The 15,430-nt window shown below is 43.6% G+C and overlaps 1 protein-coding gene across 1 annotated transcript in view; it reads right to left on the bottom strand.

Moving 5' to 3' along the window:
- CLVS1 (clavesin 1) overlaps window positions 1-15,430 on the bottom strand; it is a 161,740-nt gene that overhangs the window by 110,436 nt on the left and 35,874 nt on the right. The window lies entirely within an intron of this gene.

The following is a 15,430-nucleotide window of genomic DNA, read 5'->3' as shown; positions in this document are numbered from 1 at the left end:
AGGCAGATTCTTAACCGCTGTGCCACCAGGGAAGTCCTTGATCTGGTTTTGCATCAGGGTAAATTGGCCTCATAAAATGAATTGGGAAATGGTTCCTCCTTTTCTTTTTTCTGGTAGAGATTATGTAAACTTGGTGTTAGTTATTCTTTAAATGTTAGGTAAAATTCTCCAGTGGAACCATCTGGACCTGGAGGACTCTTTTTCAGGAGAATTTTAATTACGAATTCAATTACTTTAAAGGTTATGGGGCTATTCAGATTATCTGTTTCATATTGATTGAGTTTTGTTACTTTGTAGTTTTGGAGGAATTGCTCCATTTTTTCTAAGTTGTTGAATTTATGAGAATAAAGTTGTTCATAGTAGTCCTTTATTTCCTTTTTTAAGGCTGTAGGATCTGTAGTGATATCACCATTTCACTCCTGATATTGGTGATTTGTGTCTTCTCTTTTTAAAATTTTTGTCAGTCTTGCTAGAGGTTTATAATTTTTATTGATTTTTTTGGAAGAACCTACTTTTTGCATTGATTTTCTCTTTATTTTCCTACTTTCAATTTCAAGGATTTCCATTCTTTATTATTACCTTTCTCTGACTGCCTTGGGTTTATTTCATTCTTCTCTGTTCTAGTTTCTTAAGGCTGAAATTTAGGTTTATGATTTGAGCTCTTTCCTCATGTCTAATAGCAGCATCTCATGCTATAAGTTAACCCTCTCAGACTGTTTTATCTGCATTCCACATTTGTGGACACGTTGTCTTTTCATTTTCATTCAATTGTATATACTTTTAAAAATTTCCTTTCAGACTCCCTCTTTGACCCATGGGTTATTTAGAAGTGTGCTGTTTAATTTCCATGCTTTTGAAGATTTTCTAGTTGTCTTTGTGTTTTTGTCTAATTTCAGCAGTGGAAAAATGCCATGCTTCTTCCTTCTGCTGCCATGGTCAGATGAAAACTCCACTGTCACTTGAATTAGTGTTCCTGTATATGTCATGGGTCTCTGGCTGCTTTCAAGATTTTTTCTTTGTCTTTTGTTTACAAATATTTTATAATGATGTGTCTTAATTTGTTTTATTCTGTTTGAAATTCATTTAGCTCATTGGATCTGTAGGTTTGTATTTTCCACCAAATTTAGGAAGTTTTCAGTCATCGTTCTTCAAGCACTCTTTCAGAACACTCTCTTCTCTCCCTCTGGAACTCCGATCATACAAATATATGATTTTACGATATTGTCCCCCAGATCCCTGAGTCTCTGTTCAGTTTTTTTCAGTCTATCTTCTGTCTCTTGAGATTGGCTAAATTCTATTTATCTGTCCTCAAGTTCACTGACTCTATCCTTTTTCTCCATTCTACTATTGAGACTATCAAGCAAAGTTTTAAAATTTTCTTTTATTATATTTTTCAGTTCCATAATTTCCACTTGGTTCTTTCTTTTAACTTCTATTGTTTTGCTGAGACTTCCTATTTTTCATGATGCACAGCTCACCTTATGTCACTGGAGAGAGTATTGTTAGATCCCAGGGGGAGGAATGAGGCCACCTGGGCTGCCTTCTGTTGCTAAGTTGGATGCCAGGAAACACTGACCCTGGGTCACTTTCTTCCATGGGTAAGGATGTAAGATAACACAGGGCTATGCTGTTTTCCAGTCCTGGGGTCTTAAACCAGTTTACCTTCTCCTTGCCACCTTCCAGCAAGGTTGTCTGCTTGTCTTCCGTGCTATTTCCAGGGATTATAGCTATGGTTAGTGTAGCGGAGCAAAGAGAAGCCCATCTATATCATTTTGTCTGGAAGAGAAGTCAGAAGAGACTGGTTTTTAAGGCTTTTTCTTCCCAGAGCAGGGATTCTTAATCTGAAGTTACGTTTTGTGCCTTTGTATGCATCTGTCTTTCTCTGTAACCTGGAGTTTTCTTTTGTGTATCAAAGGAAAACACAGTGAAAAGTGTCAGGCCTTGCTCTTAGAGTGGCATCGTTTCCAGACACACCAGCTCTGCCCAGATGATGGGTTTCCATGAAAGGGCTCAGCTGGGCTCTTGGCCACCCCTGCCTCCCCTACTCAGGAAAACTGGAGCCTCAGCGCTGCGTATTTGTCAGAACCTCATGGTTAGGTAGCCCCTAAAATAGAAGCTCTACAAGGGTAGCATCTCCATGCATTTTGCTCACCGCTGTATCCTCAGAGCCTAGAGCAGTGCCTGGCATCAAGAAGTCATTCCGCAAACATCTGTGTGAATAACACTTGGACTGGAGCTAAAGTAGCCTGAGAACACCCCACAGCCCCAGAACCTCCTTCTGAGCCCAGGGTAGCTCACTTACAGCCCTGTATGGGGAAGGGAGATTGTTCAATATGGGGTGAAGGCCTCATGGAGAAGACCCTATTTGATTTAGACCTTCCTGGGATGCCCTGACAATGTGGGACTCCTTGGAGGAGTCCAGACCTGAACAAGTACAGAGGAAGGACAAGATTCAGCATATACCCCATAACGTGACTTACTAGGACAAGCCATGGTGCCAGTTACATCTTTCTGGGACAGATGAGGACATGCATTTATTCCCTACCAACTTCCTCATGCATCCCAAACTTTTCTAGAAATCTCCATCAGCCCACCACGGCAGCCCACCAGGCAAGCAGCACAACATCTCTGTTCAGCTGCACAAGCAGAGAGAAGTGAGGAAGCCTTCATAAGAAAAGGCCAGATGCCCCTGTAACTCTGCTACCATCACAACCATGTGGGTGACTTGGAATCACACAGTTAACTAAAGGCTTCCCCTCAGCTTCATTTCCTCTGCTAAACATGGTAATTGCTTTGCTCATTTTTGCTTTACCTTTGATTTCAATTCATATAAACAAAAACATAATGATGTAGGGGGAGAAGAATATGCATCTTCGAAGCTGTCTGGGGGTTGACGATGGTTTGAATGTGTGTGTACTTTAAACAAGATGGTAGATTACACCACTAGCTTATCTTCAGAGTAACAGAGACTACCATTTAGGAACCAAAAGTCTTCTAATGGTTTATTGAGATGGTTCCCTCTTGCAATGCATTATCACCATGCTTTACAATAAGGAGAAAAGTATGTTCCAGTACAACATCAGATAATGCCACGTACACAGGCTTGCAAGAGAAATAGCTCACTTGGGAAATAGAAGAAGGGAAGAAAATGCACTGAGTGCAAGGTGCTAAACTGAACTCTGGTAAATGAAGTGAGCAGTGGCGCACGTGGGACCCCCGATTCTCTTCCGTGGTCAAAAACACTGAGGAGGAGGGTGAGTAGAGAGGAGCCACCGTTTAACGCATTTCAGTTCATTGAATACCCTCACAGACTTATTAACCTATGCAGCAGGCAAAATTAAACCTTTCTTACAACATTTCTTGCATGGTAAAGAGACCAGGTGCCTCAATGATACAGTTCAGGGATTACTTGGATGGGGCTTAAAAAACACAGGCAGTGGGCTTCCCTGGTGGCGCAGTGGTTGAGAGTCCGCCTGCCGATGCAGGGGACGCGGGTTCGTGACCCGGTCAGGGAAGATCCCACGTGCCGCGGAGCGGCTGGGCCCGTGAGCCATGGCCGCTGAGCCTGCGCATCCGGAGCCTGTGCTCTGCAGTGGGAGGGGCTGCAACAGTGAGAGGCCCGCGTACCGCAAAAAAAAAAAAAAAAAAACAAAGGCAGGCAGTGTAGTGCACACCTGTGTTGTGTTTGGAAAGTGCTAGAAGGCCAGGAAGTGCTTGATGTAGCTACCCAGACTGATTCTTCACCACCTGGTGATTCCTGCCCTGTGAAACTTTAATGTATGGAGGCTAATTCTGTATTCATATTTTTTTCTCTTTGGAATTTTCAAACGAGAAACGTTTGGGAGTTTGGAATCAAGTACACCAGAATTGCAAATCATTTCAAATTGTTTTTTACTGACTCCAAGTGGCAGATCAAGAAGGTTCTGAGCACTCAGATGGGGGATCAAACAGAAAGAACAAAAAACTTCCTGGCGTGTGTTCTGAACCATATGACAACCCATTCCGTCTTTGTACTCCTTCCTATCTCAGGCACTATCCCAGACACAGGTTCACATGCAGAAATCTGAGACGCATTCTTGACCCCAGCCTTCTCCCCTTCCCCTCACTAATTCCCAGGCAGTCACAGAACCCTGTTGATTTCACGTCCTAGTAACTTTGCAGTCTGTCCAGGTCACCTATCTCCACCACCACCTTGCTCCTCCAGTCACCTTCATCTCTGCAGGAAATAGCCTTGGAACTGGCCTCTGCTGCTTTCACTCCTACCACCCTCTAATCCATTCTCAGCCCAACGGGCAGAGGAAATGTTTTAAGAGACAAACCTTATTCTACCGATCCTTTCCTTCAAACTCTCAACGGCCTCCTCCTGCTGTGTCTCAGGATGACCTACCAGCCTCCGCGTGGCTTTGTCTCAGCCCTGCTCCACATCAGTGCGTGTAAGTTGGGGCTCATTCCTGGTGCTGCTGCAGCCCCCTTTTGTGACCTGTGCCCCCTTGGAGTTAGTTGTGCAACAACTCCAAGGGTGCGTACATTTAACAAGAGAAGAAAGCACCATTATAGGAGTGAGTACCACTCTCCACCCAAGCTGTAAGCCTCCCGCTCACTAGCCTTCTTAAGTTCCCTGAATATACTATGCCTTTTACCACCTGAGGACATTTGCACAGACTCTGCTGTTGATATGGGATGCTAACCTTGGCCCTTTCAGATCTCCTTTCAAATCTCTGCCCCAGAGCAGATCAGGGGCCCTTGCTTTCCATTCCTTAGAATGCCATTCTTCTCTCCTGAACAACTATCACACCTGTGCTTAAAAAATTAGATGGGACATTATTCGTGTGATAAACTGTCTCACAGCTGTTTCTACCATTAGAACAGAAGCCCCGTGAGCACAGGACTGCCATCTGTCACGCTCATAACACTGTGCCTTGCCTGGGGCAGGAACTCAAGGTTTGTCACATGAATAAATTACCTGGGAGAAATACCTGCTTCCCAGTTTACAAGGAAACCTCAGGGGAGCAAAATCTTGAAGGTTTGCTAGTGAGAAAGTGATGACAAATGGAAATTAATTGTATGCTGCCTCTTTTCTAATTAGAGGCATATAAAAGGTTATCGTTAGTGTTTGGTAGGAGTCCTATTATACCTTGGTGAGCACAGGCATACTCACACAGGCTTTAAGGGCCTCTGAAAGACTCCCCTCCTTGATTTTTCTCTGACTATTTAGTTTGCTCATCTGTGTCCTCTAAATGTCCATGCGGAGACTGCTTAGGGCAGTGGTTTCAGCCCTGGCTTCACCGCTGGGGAGTTTTTCCAAAATACTGATGGCCTTGCCCCATGCCCAGAGACTCTGATATAATCACCTGCGGGCAGGTCCCAGGTAGCCTGAGTTAAGAAACACAGACTGAGTTCCATTCCATACTTAACTTCCATAAGTTATTCCATAACTTCAGCAAAATGCCCTATGCAGGTACATTGGAAGTTCTTTCATTTTTAAATAAATGTTCCTTAAGATTTGATGGACACAATTTTACCTCAAGCCATTGGCCCAATGTGCTTTTTTATGAAGTATATCACCACAGAGTTAAGTGTGCTCTCTCTTCATTGTCTAAAATAACCAAGTACGGATATGGGTTTAGGACAGTGGAGTCAGTCACTCTTGAGCTGATTTGGGCTGAGTTTCCTGAAATACCCGCCCTACAACCCAAGCTCAGGGCCCTCCCCGGCCCTGCCCCCCGGTGACTCTGCCACCTCCATATCCAATTTCTCCAGCACCTGCTGTCACCGTCCACAGCCCTCCGCAGGTCAGGAACGAGGCTCTTCACTCACTTTTCTTCTCCGCCTCTTCCTTTCCTTCCATCTCTCTTCTTCTCATCCTTTTCCCATTTCCTGCTTCCATTCTGTTTCAGTCAAGGCCGGGCCTTTGAAAGCCCTGTTCTTGCTGAAAAATATCTGCACACGCCATCAAGCCAGACAGACACCCAGAAGCAGCTAACAGGGAAGAGGGGGGAAAGCTTGCACAATCTTCTAGAGAACCTCCAGTCCTCCAAATGTAATGAAGAGTTTCCTTCTCACCCAGGACTATGAACATTGCTTCTGAACCCTGAGCACCCCTTGCTTTTAGAAAAGGGTGTCCCACATGCTCTGTGATCTTTCTGAGCGACCCTCAGCCTGTGAAAGCATCTAGTATGGGGCACTCATATGAGGGTCTTGAACAATGCAATGTCAGCCTAGTCTTTGCTTTGAGAATAAAAATTAAAATGCAAATGGGATTTTATAAGTAATTTTCATAAAGGTAATTGTCAGTAATGGAAAAAATACAATTACAAGAACTATAGTAGAGGAAAATGTGGTTGATAAGTCACATGGTCATGGTCATGAGAAACAAAGTTGAACTTGCTTCATCTTGGCTCTCATGGATATGCTGGCAGGTGCATTGCTCTTCTGTAGCAATGTACTCTTTAATATGGGCTAATAAATGGATTTGTTTTTATTAAAAACCTTCAATATGATAGTTTAGAAAACTACCACTAAAGAGATTCTACACAGCAGCAGATGAGCTGCTCTGAGCCAACAAAATACACATTTGCCTTTGGTAACAGTGGGTCACATGGATGTAATTTTCCATATCCATTCCATATGGTACTTTTTCACTCTCTCTAGGATAGCACTTTTTCTTAGGTAGTTCAGACCCCAAATGGTATGCCTTTTGCAAAACCTCAATTTAATAAGCAGGAGGAAAAAATGAATACTTACCAAAGAAGTATGTCTTATAGCTAAAAAGTCAAGGCAAATATTGGAACCAAGGAAAAAATTACAGCTGCTTCCTTCAACAAGGGGAAGAGTGCCTCAGACCCTACTGGATATTCATTCATCTATGGAGCACCCATGTCTATGGCCCGATGCTCAATTCTAGAACAGTTGAGATAGAAGGCCAGCTTGCACATACTCCAGTCTGTACTGCAAGATGCCAGAATTGGGGGCAGGGGGTTGAGCAGATTGCTCTGGGGTCATAGAGGAGACAGAGGTTATCCGGCAGAGCTAGGCTGTCCATTTCCTGGAGATGGAGTCTAACCCTACTACAATGTGCCGAGCACCGTGCCCCATCTCGTCCTACTGAATTAAAGAGAGATTAATCTTGCACTGTATTCGGGATGGTCCCCTTGTGGCCATAGTGGTTAATGGTGGGAGCTCTGGAGCCAGACAGTAGGGTATGAATGTTGCATCTGAACTTCCCAGCTTGACTTGGCCAAGTTTGTTACTGTTTTTTTAATTTCTTTGTGACTCAAGTTCCTTGTCTGTATAATCAAAATGAGAGTGCCAAATTCATAGGATTTTGGTGACAGAATTAACTTTGAAAAGATGCACAAAATATCACTCATTTGTTTAGCAAAGGGTAACTGAATTCTGTGTGCCTTGCACTGTGCCAGATGCAGGGGCAACAGAAGTGAGGGCAGCACAGCTTTGGTTTCCAAGCTTTTACCATTCAGGGAGAGACCAAGAAGAAAACCAAGCAGTAGATCTCGCGTGAGAAATGCAGTGGTGAACAGGGTGCCAAGCAAGGCAGACAGGTAGCTCGGGGAGCTTTGTGTAGGGTGGGAATCGGCAATACATGCTGACATCAAACTTCACTGGCCAAGTCACAGAGGAGCTAAGACCTCTCCCTGCTGAGTCCAAGGCAGAGCCCTCTCCTCTCGGCAGGGCTCTGCTCTGCTCTCTTTTCTCCCCTCCTCCCACCAGGCCCGTGATGCAATTAGAAGGGGCCTGAGCTCCCTCTGGTTGGGGACGAGAGTTCTTCCCCCTCTGCAAGGGGCGCAGTGGAGCCAGGATGAGACGTGGGTATGAGGGGGAGGGTGCTAATGAGGGAAGCCCGCTGGACGCTCCAAGGAGAGAAGAGCAGGTGCAGCCCAGTTCACCACTGGAGCGAACAGAGAGATTTGGGGCAAACCACCACCTGGCACTTTCCCTGCAAACACCTCTCAGGAATCTGGGGTTTTCGGAGGTGGGTAACTGAAGGTTAGAAATTCTATCGCTTTCCGCTGGAAAGCCAACTAACACATTTTCGTGACTCTTTGAATCCACCATTCTTCAGACGCTAAGCATTAAAAGCCCTCCAGGAAATGGCAGTGAGTTCAGCATCCATTCAAAGAGAGGAAACAGCAGCTGTTTTCACTCAGGAGTGTTCACACCCACGTCTTCTTAAAATGCCCTTCAAAGCCATCAATTAGATTCTGGTAGCTTTATCCCAACCTGCTGGTACAACCTTGGCTTTCGCCTCCAGCCTTAAAAGGTGGAAAATACTGCCAGACTGTCTCCCGTGTATACGTTTTTGTCTGAAACACAATTCTAAACCCCAGGGGAAAGTTCATCTGCGTGACGCTCAAAACAAATCCTCCCGGGTTGTAATTCACAGAGGCACGCAGCGCCTGGAGAGCTGGCCGCCCAACGATACCAGATGGTGTGTGCAGAATTGATGAGGGACCCTCCTGAGAGATGCTGGAGGGTACAGGCATGGGTGGGAGTTCCCAGCCTGCGGGCCAGGCCTATGATTTGGGACATGCATATTCACGAAGGCCCCAAAAGAGACCGGACAGCCAGCTGTGAACACATTGTATGTGTGGAAAATGGCCCCCGGAGCACAAAGAGAGCGGGGCAGCAGGCCAGAGGACCCTCCATTCATTTGTGGGTTTTAACACAGGTCTGTCATCTTTAACAGCTTCACGCCTCCATCCAGTTTTAGTTCCAGCACGATTTGCAGACCCGTTTCCCTCTAAACAGAATGATGGACTTCTCAATGTGTGGAATAGAATTCATTCTGCTGTAGTGGCTAGAACGAAAAACGCCAAATGCTATATCAACAAGCCGAAGGGGAAATGTTTTCTATGTTTACCCGCTAGGCCTAACTTATTCTTCTCAGTGCACTTTAAAGGTATATGTTTGTATCCACTATACTTTTAAGAGAAGGCCAGTATCGTCAGCGCCTCAATCCTGCCTGTGATGTTTGCGCTGAGCTGACAGAACGGACACCTGGTTACAAAGCAGGACAAAGCAAAAACCAGGAACTACAAAGTGTCTTCCCATCCCCCCAAACTGCCAACCTGAGAATATTCTACCCCAGAGTTTAAAAATTATTGAACCAGTTTAAAAAGAGAGATTATTCGGAAACAAAATTTCCATTTGCTTTCAACAATACGATATTGAAATTCATCCAATGAGAAATGGACCCAGCACCTCTAGAAAATTAGGGGAGTTCCTGTTCTTTATTCCTCCCTCCCTCCCTCTCTTTCTTTCTTTCTTTTTCTTTCTTTCTTTTCTTTCTCTTTCTTTCTTTCCCCCTTCCCCCTTTCCTTCCTTCCTTCTTTTCTTTCTTTCTTTCTTTCTTTCCCCCTTCCCCCTTTCCTTCCCCCTTCCTCCCTCCCTCCCTTCCTTCCTTCCTTCCTTCCTTCCTTCCTTCCTTCCTTCCTTCCTTCCTTCCCCCCTTCCTTCTTTCCTTCCTCCCTCCCTTGTATTCCTCACTGATCCTATCCGAGGGCTGTACCTCTCCTTTCAGACAGCGTCCATCTGTGCCCTGACCTGGCCTCTGACCCCTTAAAGAGTCAGAGTCCCTTTATCCACCACACTTGGTGTGCCTGCTGGGTGAGCTCCCTCCAGGGAAAGGCATGCCATCCCAGGATGCTTGGATATCTGATCCCCTAAAGGCTCCACTCTGTGTTTGGGGCAAAAGAGAAAAAACTCTGCTTTTGCTGCAGAGTCTCTTTTTCAAAAAGAGTAAAGCAGATGCTTGACACTTTTTAGAATGTGAAGTTTGATGCTGAGAGACAACCAAAGCCTTAAATTGTAAAATAAACTCTAGATAATTTATACGTGTTACCTAGGTTTTTACTACATATTTACAAATAGACTCCTACTCTGAAGAAAACTGGCTTAACAATTGCAGTGAGGAATATAAGCGAGTGGGCTGGGGCTTCTCCACACCTGCTGGACCCTCTTTCCCACTCTGAGCTCTCAGCCTGGGTCGAGGACCCACAGCCAGACCCAGAGCTGCTTCCAGCAGTTGCGGGGACACCATTCAAGCTTCCCTTCGGAGTATAAAGTCTCACCATACATTCATCCCTGAGAATTTCCGGGCTTTGACCCAATTGGAGACTCACTTTTCCGTCTGTGAGTGACAGACTTCTGTTTCGTTATCATTTGATCTCTTAAGGAGAAGAATCTCTCATCAGCCAGAAAAGACGACTCTTCCTGGTCCACTTGGACGTCAGCTTTGCTGCATAAAGTTCACAGAGTACATTTGCCTTTGTGATCTTTGCTGATATTTCCTGGTTCAGAGCTGATGCCCTTCTCTCCACCTGGATAGATCCTGGTCATTCATTAAGATCCCGCATAGCCATCGCTGTCTGCCCCTCCCCCTCCCCACACGTGAGGCGCCTCGCCTTTGCATTGCCATGGCAACCAACATTTGTTTCTGACAGACAGCACTTACTACACTTTATGGAATCACTGTACTCGGTTATCCCCTTCATTAGCCACTTAATTTTTCAGGGCTAGCCATCTTGCTTATTTATATTGACGATGTTGAAATTTATCCAATTTCTGTGATCCTGGGAAACAGCAAAGGTTAAGCAATCTCCCCACCCTTTGTGCTCCAGGAAAAAAGCACTGACTGCAGAGAAGCACCCTGCCCGCATGACTTAGATCAGACTCACACGGGCGCTCCCTCCTTTGTTGACCTGTGACAGGCACAGACTCCCCAGCTCCCCATTCATTGCTTCATAAATGATTAGCTGAACTGCTGGTCCCCACTGATCAAAGGAGCAAAATGCTTGTTAACCAAATTTGGTTAAGATTCTCTCCTTTCCCTGGACCCTGAAGGTTGGTTCATCCTCACCTGGTCTCAGGATAATACATTCTCTGATTTCCTCTCCATCTGGCCATCCTTTCATCCCACTTCCCACATCCAGATCTTTCTAGCCTTGTTTATTCCTCCCCAGAAAAGAAAACTCTTTCTGCCTAACCCATGAGACACTCGCAGATCTTATGTTCAGAGCAGTCTCCCTGTTTTATTATTATTATTAAAGTGTGTGTGTGTTTTTTTTAACTTTTTATTTTGTATTGGAGTATAGTTGGTTAACAATGTTGTGATAGTTTCAGGTGCAGAGTGGTCTCCCTTCCCCTGCTACAATAGGGGGACCCAAGGGAACTCAGGATGTTTCTACACTGCGCGTCATCTGTGCCCAGTTCCTCTTGCTACCTTCTCCCATGGCTTCCGCATGCTGGGCAGGGTGGCTGCATGGTGTACATTGTGATCTGTTGGGGGGTTTTTTTTTCTGTTTAAAAATTCTTTTTTAAATAAAAAGCAACTCATTGAGTTACCTTGCAGTGGGTTGTGTTTAAATCTTTTTTTAGACTGGCTTCAGCGTTGTGCAATTTAAAACAAGTAACTTAAATAACTTCAACTTATTTAAATCCTGAATTGTAAAAAAAAATTATTTCCTCCCTTTGCCATAATCTTTTCTGAGTGAAGTCTCTCTTTACTAAGTCCAGATTTGTTTTTTATTTGACCATATATTTATTCTCACACAGTAAAGCCCTTGGGAAACTTTTTAAGCTGTTGTTGCTTTTGCTAGTTTTGAAACTTAAGGTTTCTGATGAATAATTAATCCTAAAGTTTCCTTTCTATTCTATTTTTCTTGCAAGCTCCAGTTAGTCAAGTACTGTTAAGTCAGTACCTTTGGGATCTTTACAGGACTCTGTCAAGTATCACAACTAGATAATTGGGCTTTAATTTCTAAAGGAGTTTTCCGATTATAATTACTTCCTACTATGATGCTTTACCTACTTGTCACTGGATATGCACCTTATTAAACTTTCAGACTTTGCCACATCTTTCTTGTTGCCCTAATTCAAAGGGTATTTCAAAACTTTTTTGCTTCCTAAGCAGTGTAATAAAAAAACATAATCAGTAAATGCATATAAAAATGCATGGGCTAAAAAACTCTTAGGTATTTTAAATGTTAAGGTTGTAATATCCTTGCAGGAAAGTAAAAAGAAAATATATGAACAAAATGAAAGAAACCTGTTACAGCTTCCAGTTAAACATGGCAGATTGAGCACACGATTTTATTTCTTCTCCGCTTAAGACCTTATTTACATTAGAGTAAAAGAACTTTTTAAAAATGAGTAAACCTTGCGAACAAAGAGAACATATGGAGAGATGATGGCAGATGAGAGATATTATCAAATTTTGGAAGCTGGGAAGCAGATGGACAAGTGGCTGCTGACATAACAGACCAGAGGAAGGAAGCCAGCAAGAAGCAAGTCGATTTTGCACCATGAGCTCCTGGAAATGCTCAGGAGACAGTCTCGTCTGAAGGATGGGGCAGGTGGCTCAAACCGGGGGAGTTCGTGGAACGTGTTTAAAGGAGTAGTTAGATACTAGATCCCACTCAGCAAAAGGACAGTTTACCCTCCGGAAGTTGGAACAGAGAGGCTCCCGGATGCCATGTCCAGCTGGGGCTGGGCCACGGGCCAAGCAGGGGGTTCACTGAAAGTCTGTTTCTGAAACTGCAAAAGCACTTGTCCTCCGTCCCCACACCCAGCTCCCAGAGAGCTGGCACCACCCTCACCCCTGATCAGGAGATTGGGAGGACTTCCCTCTGGGGATTCTGAACCGGGCAGAAAAAAAGACCTACAGATACAATCGGGAGGCCTCCATGGAAAAAGACAGCTGACTACCTTGTCATGCCACCGTGGAGCTCACAGGGCCCTCCCATGCAGGCTGAACTTCCAAACAGGTGTTTAGTGCCTCCACTCTTAAAAATGACTTAGCCAAGGATCAAGGACAAGTAAGGAAACAAATTAACTTAGAGAAGGTGAGCATATGCAAGAAGGAGGATTATAATTCATATTATAGGAGAGATGAAAATATTGCATCTGTGGGGGAAAGGAGTAAGATATTGTTAACAACACAACCAAGAGTACTCTTAGCAAGGAAAGGTGTGATATCGTGTGTGAAAAATGCAGAGAAGGGTAAGAAAGTCACATCAATAAAGTCTTAAAAAAATAAAATAAAACAACAAAAAACAAATTCAGAAAGTGGAAGAAAAGAGTAAAAAAGTTAGAAGTTAACTCCTGTAAATCAACCATTCACATAACAGGAGCTACAAAAATAAAAATCAGAGAAAAAGGAGAAGGGGATTTAACAATCAAAAGTGATAATAAAGTAAGAAAGTTTCCCTGGACTTAAAGCACATGAATTTTCATATTGAAGGGCTCATGGAGTGTTCAACTGAGTAAGTGAAAAAGACCCAGCCCCTTCCTTTACCATGAGGGGTCTTGCACACACCTGTGGATGCTACACACCTGCACCTCCATCAGCCCTTGGCCTTGGAGTGTGCACACAGTGAGAACATCTGCCTTTGCAAGGAGGACCTGAAAGGGCACTTGGGACCATCTGGGCAGGGAATTCTGGAGTCCAGGGGTTCAGAAGCCAGATTTAGGAGGGCAGAGGGGCACAGCGTCCAGGTGGACATGCCCCTGTCCCCTTGGCTCCCTTGGCCATGGGATCCCATGCCATAGAGGGGCGAGGATGGAGGAAAGCCAGAGTCTAAGGCTCATGGCCAAGGGCAAAGGGCAGTGCTGGATGCACAGAACATCAAGTAATCTCTTATAAAAGCAATTACTAACCTGAGGGATAACAAAATGTTGTATAAGGAAGGAAATGTCATCATAGTTTTTTACTGTTAAAAAACGTTTAAAATATAATCATTTTTTAATGTGGTCAGCTATGAATATGATTTATATAGTTATAAAAGTATAAACACTAAGTACTGATTTAGTCCCAAATTGTGTTTTCACAATTTTAAGAAGTTGGGAAGAGGGGAAAATGATGTGCAAGTTGGGGTTAAACTCTCTTAGCAGAATCACTAAATTCTCTTAGCAGAATCGCTAAATAGTAACTTAAACCGAAATGATAAACAAATAGCAGTTTATGCATGTCACTTCAAAATTTGCAAGTAAATACCAGAAGATACAGTCAAAATGATTGAAAACATTTGCCTCTGTACAAGGGAATTAGAGATAGAGATAATGAGAAGTAAGGAGATGCTGTCTACTGTTCAAAAGCTATTATAATTTGGCTTTTGATAAAATCAAAATTAGATTGAAAAAGAAGATTACATTATTACTTTCATAAAATCAAAATTAAATTAAAAAAGAAGATAATTAGGAAATACTGGGGGAAAATGAATGAGAAAAAATGAAGAGAAAATATAGAAACATCAAAAGGGAGGAACTCAAAATTCTTTAGAATAGAAAAAACTAAAGGGAAAAGAATGTACAGGTCCAACTTGCAGACATAATATTGAAAATTCCATTTTAGACACAGTGCACTATTCTGCAAAGCTTTCATGGATTTGTCATTCACTTATTTTATTGCCTTATTCCTCATAATATGCCTCTGAGTTAGCAAATGTTCAGGGTAAATAGAGTGCAGGGTGAGGAGGGAGGGGAGTTAATAACCAAAGACGAATCTTTGTTACCTGAAGACTTACCTCCAGCTGAGAGACAACCACATAAGTGGGAAAACATGAAAACACAAATGGTAGACCCAAAGAAATCCATCTAAGTGAGATTAGAAATGAACTCGCACGCTGGAGGCCTTCTGAGGCTTCAGGGAATCTGCAGTCTGAAAGATGCTTTATGGAAGTAATGGATTTTTCTGATGAATGAAGGAAGAAAAGACAGTTCTTGCATGGAGATAAAGGAGGCGATTTTTAGAAAAGAGTAAGATTGGCCAGGACAAGGTTGAAGGGCATAACAGGCAACTTATCCTGAAGGGACAGGACAGCCCACCCACCTGACCCGGCTCTAACTTGCCCACAATAACCCTGACCAACCTGTGTGTCCAAGTCGACCCTCACCTTCCAATTCAAGCTCCATCTCCACATAAGCCACAAATGGGCCCTATTAGGAAAGACAACAATAATTTCTCTCCTCCTCACTGTTAGCTGAGGTCCTGTACCTCATTTGGGGCACTTTTAAGACTTTCTGCCAGGTGTCCCAATCCAACTATTCCCTGGATTAGAAGGCCACCCAGAAAAAGCGTGGCCTTTGACACTGAATTTGAGTTAGAATTCCTGCATCATCTACTTACTACGGCAGTGGTACTGGGCAAGTTCACAGAACTCCCGGAGCCTGTTTGCCCACCTGCAAACTGGGCGTAATGAATGTGTAATTAGAAATGTCTTTGGAAGAATGGAGATAATATATGTAAAGTACCTGTCAAAGAGCAGGTGTGCAAAACATGGTGGCTGCTGTTATTATTACCGAGATTATGGTTATTTACATAAATAGTCTTTTCTCAATTAAATAACACATATCTTGAGAACAGCGACTTGTCTTTTTCCCTTCTTAGAATCATAGTGCCAGGCACATGGTGGAT

The sequence above is a fragment of the Lipotes vexillifer genome, unplaced genomic scaffold (genome assembly GCF_000442215.2).
Source record: "Lipotes vexillifer unplaced genomic scaffold, Lipotes_vexillifer_v1.1 scaffold165, whole genome shotgun sequence".
Taxonomy (NCBI): domain Eukaryota; kingdom Metazoa; phylum Chordata; class Mammalia; order Artiodactyla; family Lipotidae; genus Lipotes; species Lipotes vexillifer.
The sequence above is the reverse complement of the archived record's forward strand: the minus strand, read 5'-3'. Positions and strand labels throughout refer to the sequence as shown.